We start from the raw sequence: 14,316 nt of genomic DNA, 5'->3' as shown, positions 1-14,316 counted from the left end.
TTCAGGGCTAGTTTTATGTGAAGAAGATGATGAGGATGGTGATGATGGAGTAGATGGTGGAGAAGTCCTCTCTTCTTTTCCTTTGCCTTCTGGTTGGCCATCTAGAAGAGGTTCCTCTGCTCCTTTTTCTATTTGAGATGTTGAAGTGCTTTCACCTCTGTCTTTCTTAAATTCTCGATACGTCTCCTCCACCATGCCTCTCATGGTCATGAAATTGTCCATGAACTGAGAGTCTGATTCCGATGAGGTTTGTTCTGCCATCCTCCTCCTAGGATAGACTCTTCCAATTTCAGGATTAGCCCCAATAAGTTCTCCTTCTCCTAGTTTGAGCTTTGATCTAGTTAGCATTCAACAATCCAGCACAAGCTTGTCTAACCTTAGCAAACCTAAAGCTCTGATACCACTTGATCTGATAATGTGATATTAGACAATTATTAAGGTATTACAGACTCATGTGCATGGATCTTCCTATGTTACTTTGTGCAATGGATCGATAAGATTGTGAAATACATAGACAATGAAGCAGTTAAAGAAACATAATAGACACACATAACACAACAAGATAATCAAGGAGTTCACCCAACACTCCTGGGCTACGTCTCTTGGTCCAGCCTTCAGTGGTGACCTCTCTATTATGTCTTCAAAAACAAAGTTTTACAAAAGTGAGCTCAATTTGAGTCTCACACACAGATACAAACAACAAGGCTTTACTTGGATCCCCCAAGTCTTTCTGAGTACACAGACTCTCCTCACTGACTCTCTGTCTCTATTTTCTCTCTGTCTCAGCACTGCTTGCCTCTGTCTTCTATTAGTCTGTGGCTTTAAAGCCAATTGGCACTGTCTTTTCGTTTCCCCTTCTCGGGCTCTCTAGCTCCCGGCCTCTGTCCGCTCAAATCCCCCTCTGAGCGTTAGCAATCCCTAAAAGCATTTAGCAATCCTTTGAAATCCCAAAAATGTTCGTTCTCTGTTTACACAGAGAAATACACATAAAATTGTGAAAATCCGCTAATTTTTCATTTATCGGATTTGAAATATTATAAATTCTGCATTATAACTCCTATCGGGTCTGCCTTTATATCTCTTATCTCATCTCCACCGTTGATCTGAGTGATCCAGATCCAATGGTTGAGATTCACTTTGGGCAGCTCATGCGTAGGGGGGTTAACTGCCTGAAAATGGTGGTTTTCTCTCTCCAACACCTAGACATGTGGCAACCAGTGTATGGGCTTGGGCGGAGCCCGACCAAACCATTTAATACCTATGGTCTGCCCAAAATCTCACTTTTTCTGATCTCAAAATATATATACCTACATGTATAAACCCTTTCAGGTCTTGTTCATCACTTTATTCACATTTTCTTTTGTTTTTCGTTCATTTAACGAAAATTCAATTTACATTGAAAAATCCCTTTTATCGAACTTCAAATATTATCAAATTTCACCCATAATCTTGTCGGGTCCATTTTCATCACATCGACGCTTTGTTCTTTGCATTTCAATTATTTAACGAAATCACGAATAAAAAGGAAAGCCTTGTTTTCCGGAAATCAAAATATATATGCTTTTATTTATAATTCCATCGAGTGCGACTGTCGTAGTTGCATGTATTGGCCCCATTCCTTGGTGTTGCTCCGATGCGATATTACGATGCGACTTGTCGCTATCGCATATCGCATAAGCCCCCGGGCATTGTAAGCACTCCCTTGTAATCTGTTCATGCGATATGGTGGGTTAACTTGGCCCATCGATCTGCATGCTTGATCAATAGTCCTCATTGACCCTGCTGATCACTATCGCAACGTTTATATGGTCACCTCCGATAGCCTCCGCCTACCTTCACTGATTGTGATATGTCAATTGGATCTGGACTGTTGATCGGCCAGATCTGACGGCTCCTGTGCAAAGTTGTTTTAAGCCTCTGATAGGCCTTATTTCACTTTTTTCTTCATGTTTTTGCCTCCTGATAGTGTAATCCACCTTTTTAAAAGGTTCTTCTCAAGCAATAGTTTTGAATGTTTGAATATTTAGAGGGTGTTTTGGATCCATTTTGGATCACTTCTCCTAATGATTTTTTGTTTCTCGTAATCATAAAAGAGATAACAGAAATCATTTACACCATGTCCAATAAAGGTACATTTCTTTGATTTTTCCTCAAGCTTTGTTCTATTTTCTTTATTAATGTGGACAAAGGCTTCACAACCAAAAGTCTTTAAAAATGAGTAGGTTTACTTTTTTACCTATCCATGCCTCCTTTGGAATACCCCCATCCAAGGAACTTGAAGGTCCTCTCTTTATTAGATAAACAACAATATCTACAGCATCTTCCCCAAATTGTAAAGGCAATCCTGCATGCAATCTCATGCACCTTACATGCTCCATGATTGTCCTATTCATCATTTCTGACACACCATTTTCTTATTTTGTTCCTGGAATTTTCTTGTCTCTGTGAATACCATTATCTGAAAAGTACCTATCAAACTCTTTGCTGCAATATTCACCTCCATTGTCTGATCTGAGACACTTCAACATATTTCCTGTCTCATTTTCAACCAAAGATTTCCATTTCTTGAAAGTATCAAATACATCAGATTTATTTCAAATACAATAAATCCATCTTTTTTTGGTTGCATCATCAATAAAAGTAACATAATAACAAGAGACACTAAGAGATGATACCTGAGTAAGTCCCCATACATCTGAATGCACAAGCTCTAATTGTTCGCTCTTCCTTTCTTTCCCAACTCTGAGGAATCTGACTCTCTTCTATTTTCCTTAAACACAATTCTCACAAAATTCCAAATCAACGTGCTTCAAACCTGGAAACAAATTTCTTGAGTGAAGAATCTGCATCCCCTTCTCACTCATGTGCCCGAGCTTATGATGCCATAATTCCGTATCTACTCCTATAGAGGTTAAATCATTAACAGAATTAGAAATACCATTGCATAAATACAATGTACCAACCTTTTCTCCTTTTTCTATTACCAAGGCTCCTTTAGTGACCTTCCATGTTTTATCTGTAAAAGTAGTTACACAGCCTTCACCTCCCAACTACCCTGTTGAAATTAGATTTTTATTTAAATCTGGAACATGCCTTACCTCCTTCAACAACCATTGATTTCCATTTTGTTGTTTTGTGAAAATTGTACCCATTCCAATGATTTTACAGGGTTTATCATCACACAATCGAACCTGTCCAAAATATCCTTGAACATAATCATGGAAATGTTCCCTATTAGATGTGGCATGGAATGAGGCCCATGAAACTACCACCCAGACATCAATAATATTTTCTAACGAAAGAATCAAAGCATCTTGTAGCACATCACCTGTAACATTCGCTTCATGATTGTTTTCTTATTGCACATCTCTTTCTTTTCCCTTCTAAGACTTGCAGTCTTTCTTTAAGCATCCTTTCTTCCTGCATTTCCAGCACACTATCCCCGATATGGACTTGGATCTGCCTTTCCTTGATTTATTTTGATGTCCCGGGCTCTTTCCTCTTTCCATTTTTGTTCACCTAGTCTCTGTAATCAAAGCATTACCTGATGTCTCACCGGAGCTTTTCCATCGCATTTCCTCACTAAGGATTGCACCGACAACATCATCAAAGTTTAAAGTACTAGATCTAGAGACAGAGTTACTAATGGCCATAACTAAACCATTCCAACTTTATGGCAATGAGCATAGAAATAATAGAGCCCTAACTTCATCATCAAAAGTTACCCCTACAGAACTTAACTAATTGGTAATTGTATTAAATTCATTTAAATGATCAGTAATAGATCCACCTTCTGATATCTTCATATTGAATAAATGCTTGATAAGAAATACCTTATTTGAGGCTGAGGGTTTTTCATATAGTTTGGCTAATGCCGACATTAAACCCTCTGTTTTCATTTCCCTTGAAATATTAAAGGCTACTGATGTCGCTAGGCATAGCCGTATTGTTCCAAGTGCCTTTTTGTCGAGAATATCCCATTCTCTGTTTGTCATACTTGTCAGCTTCTTTGTCTTTCTTCTCAATGGTAGGTATGGTTCTTTCTGATACATGTAATCTTCCATAGATGGTAATTTTGGCCATTAAATTTTTCAACCCTAAACCTACCATCTTCCGCCATTTCTCCCACTAAAACCATGAACCCTTCTCTCCTATGAGTTTATCAACCAAATAGACCTTCGTCTCTAATATTAGTTGTTAGAAAATTTTATATTACAAAGAAATGGAACACATAAAAATATTTCATAAATATAAACACAGAAAATTCATAAAACAAGAGAGACATAGATATACGTGGTTCACCTAATTTGGGCTACATCCACAGAGAAACAGCTAGTCCTTCCTTTTATATTGTCTAGCAAAATGAAGAGATACAACCTACAGCAGATCCATTGTAATTCCCTCTTCACTCTCGCACAATCTCATCTCTCTTTCTTGCTCAGAATACACATCTCCATAGTCGCAATACAATTCCCTCATATATAGTGAGGGGTTTCCTTCTAGGGAAAAAAAACTCTAAATTAAACATAACTTTTACCATCAGATTTCTGCCTAATGAAAAGCCTAGATTGACTACGAAATTACACTAGAAGCACACAAAAACGGGCGACGTCACTGTCCCATTACAAACTGGGGTCCAATACGATGACATCTTTGAATAAATAAGATAACCAGGCTCCACACCCAACATTCTTAGTCTTCTTGTGGAGAGAACTCGTACTTTTGTAGCTCCACTTTCATTTTCTGCAAGGTTGTAATTGTATTGATGGAAATAATGAAGTTTGGTGCCATGTTCAGCTTCTAAATCTTGGTCTTCTCCATTGGACTCTGATTTTCCTTGGGATTGGCTATCCTAGGAGCCTCAAAGCCCTTTTGTATCATTTACTTTTCTGCTTTTCACTTCTTATTCACATGCATCTCTTGTTCATATTTTTTTTCTATTTATGCATTTAATATTAATGATTTATTGTTGTAGGATTGGTTTAAATGGTTGAAGTAAGTTATTTTGCAGGATCACAAGCATCATTTCATCATTGGAATAGCTTTGGAAGTTCATAGTAATCATTGACTTACTTGGATTAGTTTTCTTATACCCAAATCTAGATTTCTGGAAGTCCTTTGTGGAAAATAACAGTAAATTTATACTATTTTTTAGAGCATGCTAACGATCTTCAATAGAGTTGATTACAATTGAATTAGATCACAAAAAAATTCTAGTTAATAAAAAAACTTACCACATTGCATTTTCAATTTATTAGGTTAGACATTTGATAGATTTACTAGCTCACTAGTTCTTGAATTTCTAGATTTTAGACTAGTAATTTCTACCATTTTTTAGCATGGTTTAATAGAGGTTTTTTGAGTGAATCCACTTGGAATGGAGACCTAAGACATCCTATTAAATATTAAAAAAATTGTCCCATTCAATTTGGATTTCATTTGGTTTGTCATTCGGTGAATTTCAATTCCCTATAAAAAATTTATTGTTTTCTGTAGTAAACTACAGGAAACCCTGTAGCAATCTTCCAACATGTATATACTTGCCTAGATTCACTCAAGAAGCTTGGTCATTGTCCCTTAGGGTTGAATCAAGACCCATAGGTTCTAAATATATTATTAGGGAAGAATAAATACCACTTAGGACTTGCCGCTTTACCCATGCAAAACATTTCAGCGATTTGTGCTAATGGACAAATTTATGAATTGGATAATACAATGATGGATCTAAACTCTTTGAAATGTAATGGTTGATATTTAGTTCATGATATATACTTTATGAAATTAGAATAGGTTTATTTCCTTGTATTTTCTTTCTTGTAATAGGTTAAGGTTTCCATTTCGAGCATTTCATTTTCTATAATTAGTTTAGGATTTGATTTCATTACATGCACTCCATTACATCATGACAATGAAGGAAGGACACATTATGTTGCACATATAGTGCGATACCTCTTAATTTTTTACGAACCCCGAGTTGATAATTAAATTTGGTAGTCTTGGGAGTTGGAGCATTCTCATTGCAATACCAAGGGTCATGACTTTTTGGTATCATTACCAGGGAGGTGTCAAAGTATGCATTGTTTTCTTCCCTAATTGATTCATTTCGTTTTACATTGTGCAAACAAAAAAAAATATTTGCATTAGGCATATTTCATTTCAAAAACAAAAAATTGCATTGGATTAGTGTTTTCATTCAATCATAAAAATAAAATAAATCTCCAACACCAACCCACCCCCCAATTTGATCACATGGTGCAGTAAGAACCACATCACCATCCACTTTTGTAGGTAGAATAAGAAGATATGGTAAATAATGTAGAATAAATGGATGGAGATGATGGAAATGAGGAATATCCTCTTGGGTTTCCCATTCAAGATACTGATGGTAGTGTGCACATGAATAGAATCCCTCCACCTTTTATTCCAAAATTTCATGGTCTAAGGTCAGAGGATCCGGGAAACTTTCTCTTTGAATTTGAAATCCTTTGTAGATCTTATGGTTACTTACTAAACACTCAAAAATTGAGATTGTTTCTGGTAACATTGAAGGATAAAGCTCTTAAATGGTTCATGAGTTTAGGGACTAATTCAATAAGATCATGGAGAGAGATGCAAAAGATATTTCTAGAAAAATATAAAGATCATGATCTTAAGGAAAAAATATTTAGAATGAATCAAAAAGAGGATGAGAGCCTTGAGGATATAATAGAAAAGTTCATGTATAATGTTAAGAGGGAAAAACTACATCACTTAGGATTTGACACACTAAAAACCCTCTTACTTAGAATAATTAGGGATGAGTGGATTGATCTCCTTGATCTCATGAGTAGAGGTGATGTGTATCAATTATCGTTTAAATAAATTTGTGAAACATGCAAACACATATCAAGAGGAAGGGAAAGATTAAGTCAATTAGCATCAAAATCGATAAGTCAAGCTAAACTTGGAAATTTTCTTCATAACTTTAAAACAAAATTTCTTATCAATCTAAGTGAACAAGTAGAAATGTTAATACCAAATGAGCAAAAAGAAGATGTTGCTATTTCTTTTGTCCATCCAAAATCACGTGATATTAAATGTTTCTCATCATTACGAAGGTTCAAGGAAGTTTACCAAGAGGACAATGGAGCAAGTCAATTATCAATGCAGCTATGTTATGTAGCTCCAAGGGGACCATGGCAGCCTATTCAACCTGATATGAGGCAACAGCATAATTTAAATTTCAATCTTATGCACATCCATCCCAAAGTAATTGTAACAAACCCTTTCCTTGGCAACCTCAGCCATCTCAACCCCAAAACCAATCTTGGCAACAAGGTTGGCAAGGAACTTATGGGAGTCATCCACAATATCCTCAATATTTCCCTCAATATCCTCCATACCCAACTCCATGTTATCCCTACCATTCACCTCCACAACAACCAAAACCCAAATCACATCCATCTCAAATATCCACTTCCACTCAACTACTATACCACCATTTCCAAACCCACACAATGAAGTAGCTTAGCCCACTTATAATGTTGAGGTACAACACTTCCAAATATCTCCTCTTGATCTCAATGTTATTCACTCAGCTCGAGAAGCATATTACAAAAAAGAGATTCCCTTGATACCATTGAAGGACAACATGCATTAAAGTGAGATTGAAAAGAGAAGACCAAAGAATCATGGGTTGCAGTTGATGAAGAGCAGACATCAAAATTAGAGATTGAGAAAGCTCCCTCATGGTTACCATCAAATCCTCCATGTATTCAAGAGAAAAATCAACAAAAAGAGGAAGGTTTGAAGGTCATGATATAAGAAGACATGAAGAATGATCCAGATAAGCAAGCAAATCAACGACATCAAAGTTATATTGAGACTTGGTTCCAGAAAATCAACAAGATGGAGCATCACTTTCTTCTTCAATTGTGCTTGATATCATCAAAGTCAAAGAATTTGGTCTCTTACATTCACGTACATGTAAAAGAATATGTTTCGAGCCTACACATGATTTTATCTCTCATCCAACTAGGCAAGTGGCTCCATTGGAAGTATTCCTACACTTGAAAATGATTTTTTTTTCAGGTAGAGTAGGATAGGAAATTAATAAAAATGAAAAAAAAAAAGAGAAAAAATAAAAATCTTAGGTGAAAACCTCCTTTGAGGCGCCTGAGATTATCTCATTGATTAAAAACCTCCATGAGGTGGTCAATGGGTTGGAAAAAAATAAAAAAGATAAAAAAAAGGCATAGATGAAAACCTCCTTTGAGGCGCCTAGGCAAACCTACTAGTTGAAAACCTCATTGAGGAGGCTAGTATGCCTAGAAGAAAAAAAAAGGAAAAAATAACAATATTTTCTCCATGTATCTCTCTCTCATGAATGCACATGTTTTCCAACATCTGCAAGCAACAAAAATAAGTTGGCACCAAAGAAAAGAAAAAATTGGTCAAAATTCTAGTCAAAGGAAGTAAAACTTTGACTTTCTCCTCCTTTGCTTAGATTCTCCATAAGGGCCAAGGCCATGCCAATCCATTACCCTCATCTATTTCGGCCATCCACCCATCACTCCCAAGCATTTCCCATTCATTTTCCTTGTTGTCCTAAAATACTACATGAATGCTCTGTTTTACTACAGGAAATAGAAATACATAGAGAAGAACATTATTTTTGTCATATCTTGAAAATCATGCATCCATTTGCCAAGTTGTTCTAAGTGGAGATGCATATGGATGATCATAACATGCTCAAGCTATTTCATAAAAATCCAGTGCACAGTTTGCCAGAAATCGACCTCCAACACCTACATCCATTTTTTAATTTTCTTGATATTCGTGCATCCATTTAAAAACTTGCTTCATGGGGAGATGAATATGGATGATGGTAACATGCCCAAGAAATTTTAGCAAATTCTAGTGCATGATTTCTAGGAAATGGACCTCCATCAATTTCATCCATTTTTAATTGTTCTCAAGATTGGTTCATCCATTGGCCAAACATTTTTTATGGGGAGGTGCATAAGGATGATGGTAACATGCTCATAAAATTTTAGGTCAATCCATTCTACCATTTGGGAGATATGGAAAAAATAAGGCTTCTACATGGTTTCTTGTAGTACTACAGGAGTCCTAGTTTACTACAGGAAACAGGCTGAAAGCTATAGGAAGGTACATAAGGTGAAATAAAGTGTGGGAAAGGTGCCTAATGGTGGAATAAGGTATAGGGAAGTTTTACATCACCCATGGCCAAGCTCAACACTCCAAGAAGGTCGGATTTAACTAAGATAGATTGCTCATGGTAACTGGAAGACAGGGGTTTAAAATCACCAAGCTATGAAGACCTATGCAGAAGCAAACAAAGGAAATTATCACCTTCAGAGGACCATGGATTGATCATCAACTCAGTAGCTGCATGCATGCCTCTCCAACAACCATTAGGTAGGTACAGGTACACAATATTCTTGACCTCTTCTCTTGCGCATATTATAGTTATAAATTTGTTGTCAATGTATGAGAGATGAGGTTTTATAAGCTAAGGATAGGTCAGCAGTCTCGACCACCTTCAACTTGCACCTCACTTCTTCACTCACACAATGTGGAAAATCCAAATTAAGAAGGGTGATGATTTTGAGGAATGGGGCCAATAGCTAAAAGAAGAAATTATTGCAAAGGACAAGTCACCACAGCACTCCAAGCCCTCCATCCACTTCATATCCACTATCTATACATCATTCCTCCATCCCATTTCATAAGGAACAAAAATTTGAAGAACAAACCCTACACTTTGTCTCACCTTGAAAATTTCTTGAAAAAACACACAAAGCACATCCTCCCCATTTTCACAAATGTACACTACTCCCTCTAAGCCCTAGCATCATCCTCCAACCCTTATACATCATTTCTCATCACTCTCATATAGTTAGAAGACCCTGAAAGAGAAGGAATGACTGCTATAGGAAGGAAAATTGTTGCTATAAGAAGGAAGAAAGGAACAAATTGTGCTAAAACCCAAAATGGCAGTGCCTAAGAGAGACCTAATCAAAACTGAGAACTCCATGATCATTAGGAAATAATCTAGGCCAAAAAAGAGTAGAAGAAGGCAACAAAAGTCAAAAAGGCATTCACCATCAAAATAGAACTCAAACTGCAGTGATGAAAAAAGGTTTTCCACTAGGTCTCTAATCTCTTTCTAGATTTTTTCCAAGGCCTAAAAGATGTTATAGAAAGGGGAGAAAGGCATGGGTTCAAGTTGAGGGCCTACCTTAGGCTCAGACTATCATTTCTTCTCAAAACAAGTTTGAAAAGAGTTGGCTTATAGTACTACAAGAACTACTACAGGGTTTCCTGTAGTTAGTATAAGAATTACTACAGGTTTTCCTACTTCTCATCTAAAGGTGTTTTGAATATTTCAAAGGTGTCCAAATGGTGGAAAAAGGTAGTAGCAGGTTGGAAAAGGATGTGTAAGACCTTGCCAAACTGAAAAATATTCAAGGACCCATATTGAATATAGGGAAGAAGGCGCGCTACTAGTCTCAAGAAACATTGTGATTTTTTTCTATGCACAAATAGTTTTGGAAAAGTGAGTGAAAATGGAATGAAGGTTTCAAGGGAGAGGATATGAATGAAATGGATCTATAATCCAATAGAGTTCATTTTCAAATAGGAAAGTTATGTTTTTTTCTTGAAATACTGTAAAACGATCATGAAAATATCAACTACATTTTTGTGCTTGTCCTTTCAAAACTTACATTCAATATTCCTAAGAGAAAGGACCGAGGAATGCACAAGAGAGAGGCCACGAGGGCCATGAATGAGGCACAATGAGGTCACTAAGTTTCTCAGAGGATGAGCAACAGTTTCAGCAGGGGGTTATGATGGGCCTATAAATTAGCCATAAATTAAGGCGCATATGACCATCCTTCAGCACATTAAACCTCTCTTTTTGCATTAGATAATGTATTTTTAACTTTAATGTGTTCATTAGGAAGATTTATGGATAATTGTATATTTGTGCCTAATATTATTTATTTTTTGTGGAATATTATGAGAATATTTGGTAGATTATGGAGATTTGGAGGAGGAGATAATATAGGAACTACTCCATACTAAAGGAGGATCAATATTAAATAATAAATCAGCAAGATATTATGGAATTATGGCACAGATTTTGGAGCTCCAATGATTGAGAAAATCTAGGAATGTGTTCCCTCCCATTTAATGTAGAATCCTATTATTGGAACTAGATCCAATAATCAAGGAATTTTGGTGGGGAAAGATTCCTCCTTTCATGAGGAATGATCCTAATAATTTTATATAAGTACCAAGTTGAATTTTCCTCTAGGGTTGATTTTTCTTAGTCTTCTTGTGGAGAGAACTCGTACTTTTGCAACTCCACTTTCATTTGCGACATGGTTGTAATTGTATTGATGGAAATAATGAAGATTGGTGCCATGTTCAACTTCTAAATATTGGTATCCTCCATAAGACTCTGATTTTCCTTGGGCTTGGCCATCCAAGGAGCCTCAGAGCCCTTTTGTATCATTTACTTTTCTTCTTTTTGTTTCTTATTCACATGCATCTCTTGTTCTTGTTTTTTTCCTATTTCTGCAATTAGTATTAATGCTTTATTTTTGTACGATTAGGTTAAATGGTTGAAGTAAGTTATTTTTAAGGATCACAAGAATCATTTCATGATTGGAACATCTTTAGAATGTCGTAGTAATCATTTAGTTACTTGGATTAGTTTTCTTATTGCCAAATCTAGATTTCTGGAAGTCCTTTGTGGAAAATAACAATAAATTTATGTTATTTTTTAGAGCATGATAATGAGATTAAATAGATTTGATTCCACTTTCATTAGATCACAAAAAAAAATTCTAGTTAATAACAAAAAATAGCCAATTTCATTTTCACTTGATTAGGTTAGGCATTTGATAGATTTACTAGCTCACTGGTTCTCGAATTTCTAGATTTTAGACTAGTAATTTTTCGCCATTTTTTAGCGTGGATTAATAGAGGGTTTTTTGAGTGATTCCACTTGGAATGGAGACCTAAGAAAACCTATTCAATAAAAAAAAATTTCCCACCCAATTTGTATTTTATTTGGCTGGTCATTCGGTGAATTATAACTCCCTATAGCAAAGATGTTGTTTCTTGTGGTAAACTACAAGAAACACTCTAACAACCTTCCAACATGTATATACTTGTACATATTCTCTCAAGAAGCTTGGTCATTGTTCCTTAGGGTTGAATCAATACCCCTATGCTCTAAATAAATTATTAGGAAGACTAAGGACCGCTTAGGACTTGCCGCTTTACCCATGCAAAACATTTCAGTGATTTGGGCTAATGAACAAATTTATCAATTGGATAATACGATGATGATTTTGTTGATTACCACATCCAATGAACTCTATTAATGAATCTAAACTCTTTGAAATGTAATGTTTGACATTTATTTCATGATCTTTACTTTATGAAATTACAATAGGTTTCTTTCCTTGTATTTTCTTTCTTGCAATAGGTTAAGGTTTCCATTTAGAGCATTTCATTTTTTACAATTAGTTTAGGATTTGATTTCATTACACACTCCATTACATCATGACAGCAAAGGAAGGACACATTGTATGCTGCACATATAGTGTCAATACCTCTTAATTTTTTATGAACACCAGGTTGATAATTCAAGTTGGTAGCCTTGGGAGTTGCAGCATTTTTGTTGCAATACTGGGCTCATCAATATACAAGGAAAAATTGCAAGTCTACTGTAAAAAGATAAAAATCAAGGGTACAATATATGCATCAAGGTTAACAATACAATTTTTTTTGCAACCAACTCAATGTGGGTAAAATAGGCTAATAACAAATGCCCCTTAATGCATGATGTTATAATAGAAACTGATAGCCAAAATGCATTACTACAAAACTTGAGAGCTAAAAATAGGAGGAAGGAGTCAGGTCTGCAAAGCTAAATCAAAGGAAACAAATGCTAAATTCTCAACCCTGCTAATAGCATCCATGAGTCAGGCATACCCATTCTTGGTCGTAAATTAAAACTGGACATGGCTGCCAACTATACATTGACATGAAATGTTAGGACGTGGCCAGGAAGAATAGACAATGGATCCATGCGACAAATAAAAATATCATAGCCATCGACAAATATAATGTGGATCTATGTCACAATATACATTAATAGGACTATGGACACATAGAAGAGAGGTGCCCCAGATTAATCCTAAAAATAATTAAATGGTATATAAATCCAACGTAGCTTGGGAAGGATGTAATATAAGAGTGAAAGGTCCCTAACTGAAGGTCTTATACACAACCTTGATGGTACAAATCTACAATATGCAAATAGATGTGGTGATGTCGAGCATGGTTGAAACCACCTAATTATCCTTCATTAAGGAATATCGTTAACATACGTTACAAGACACACCAATGATGAAAATAGACTCCAAGATACCTAGTACAATCCACTAACTGTGAATAAATCAATTGATATTTAACATTGGTTGACTCAATCGAGTAGGATTCAATAAGGTAAACCCAATGTCGATCATGAGGAAGCTTGTCACTAAGTTCTGAAAGCTCCAAGATACTATTGGTTCCTAGATAAAACTATTGGATAATGAGTTGAGGTCAACAGGATAATATCCATTAGAAGAGAGCCTTGATGTATCCTCCATCAACCGAAATGGAATAGACTGAGATATGATGTAAATGGATGAAGTCATGAAGTACAACTGACATAGGGGTGGTAGACACAAAAAGGTCAACAAGGACTACATATGACTTACTCAAGCTGACACTTCCCTTGAACATATAATGGCATAACACAAAAGTGACTTGGAAACATTGAGTGATGTGCACCACATGACATTATGCAACAACATAGGAGGCATTGAAGCATGCTCCATAATGATTGGAAGAGTAACTAGTTGAAAGAGTAGAAAGACACATGTGTAGTTCAGATCCTAGGAAAGATAAAACCTAATTGTGAGGAAAAGGTGCCATGTTCAAGGGTGATGTGACTAATGCTTCATTTTTTATTGATAGCTCAAGTAAATTTGTGTCCCTTTTTCTCTTTTTAGTCTCCTTAATATTTTAATGGGAACAAAAGAGAGTAAAAGTGAGCTTAATAGTTCCTTTTGTGTTTAGTTTTAATGAGACTAAAAAAGAGATAAAAGGATACTCAATTCCTTTTAGGGTTTTACATGCATAAGAATAACAAAAAGGAAGTTCATCCTATAGGAACGAGTGGTATGAAGGGTAGAAACTAGTTCCAGGTGGATAGAACCACCCTAAGCATAAAGAGGCAAAGAGCCT

This window comes from Pinus tabuliformis, chromosome J (genome assembly GCF_031772625.1).
Source record: "Pinus tabuliformis cultivar Carrire ecotype Pingquan chromosome J, CPIR1, whole genome shotgun sequence".
NCBI classification, from domain to species: Eukaryota; Viridiplantae; Streptophyta; class Pinopsida; order Pinales; family Pinaceae; genus Pinus; species Pinus tabuliformis.
Note: the sequence above shows the minus strand (reverse complement) of the source record.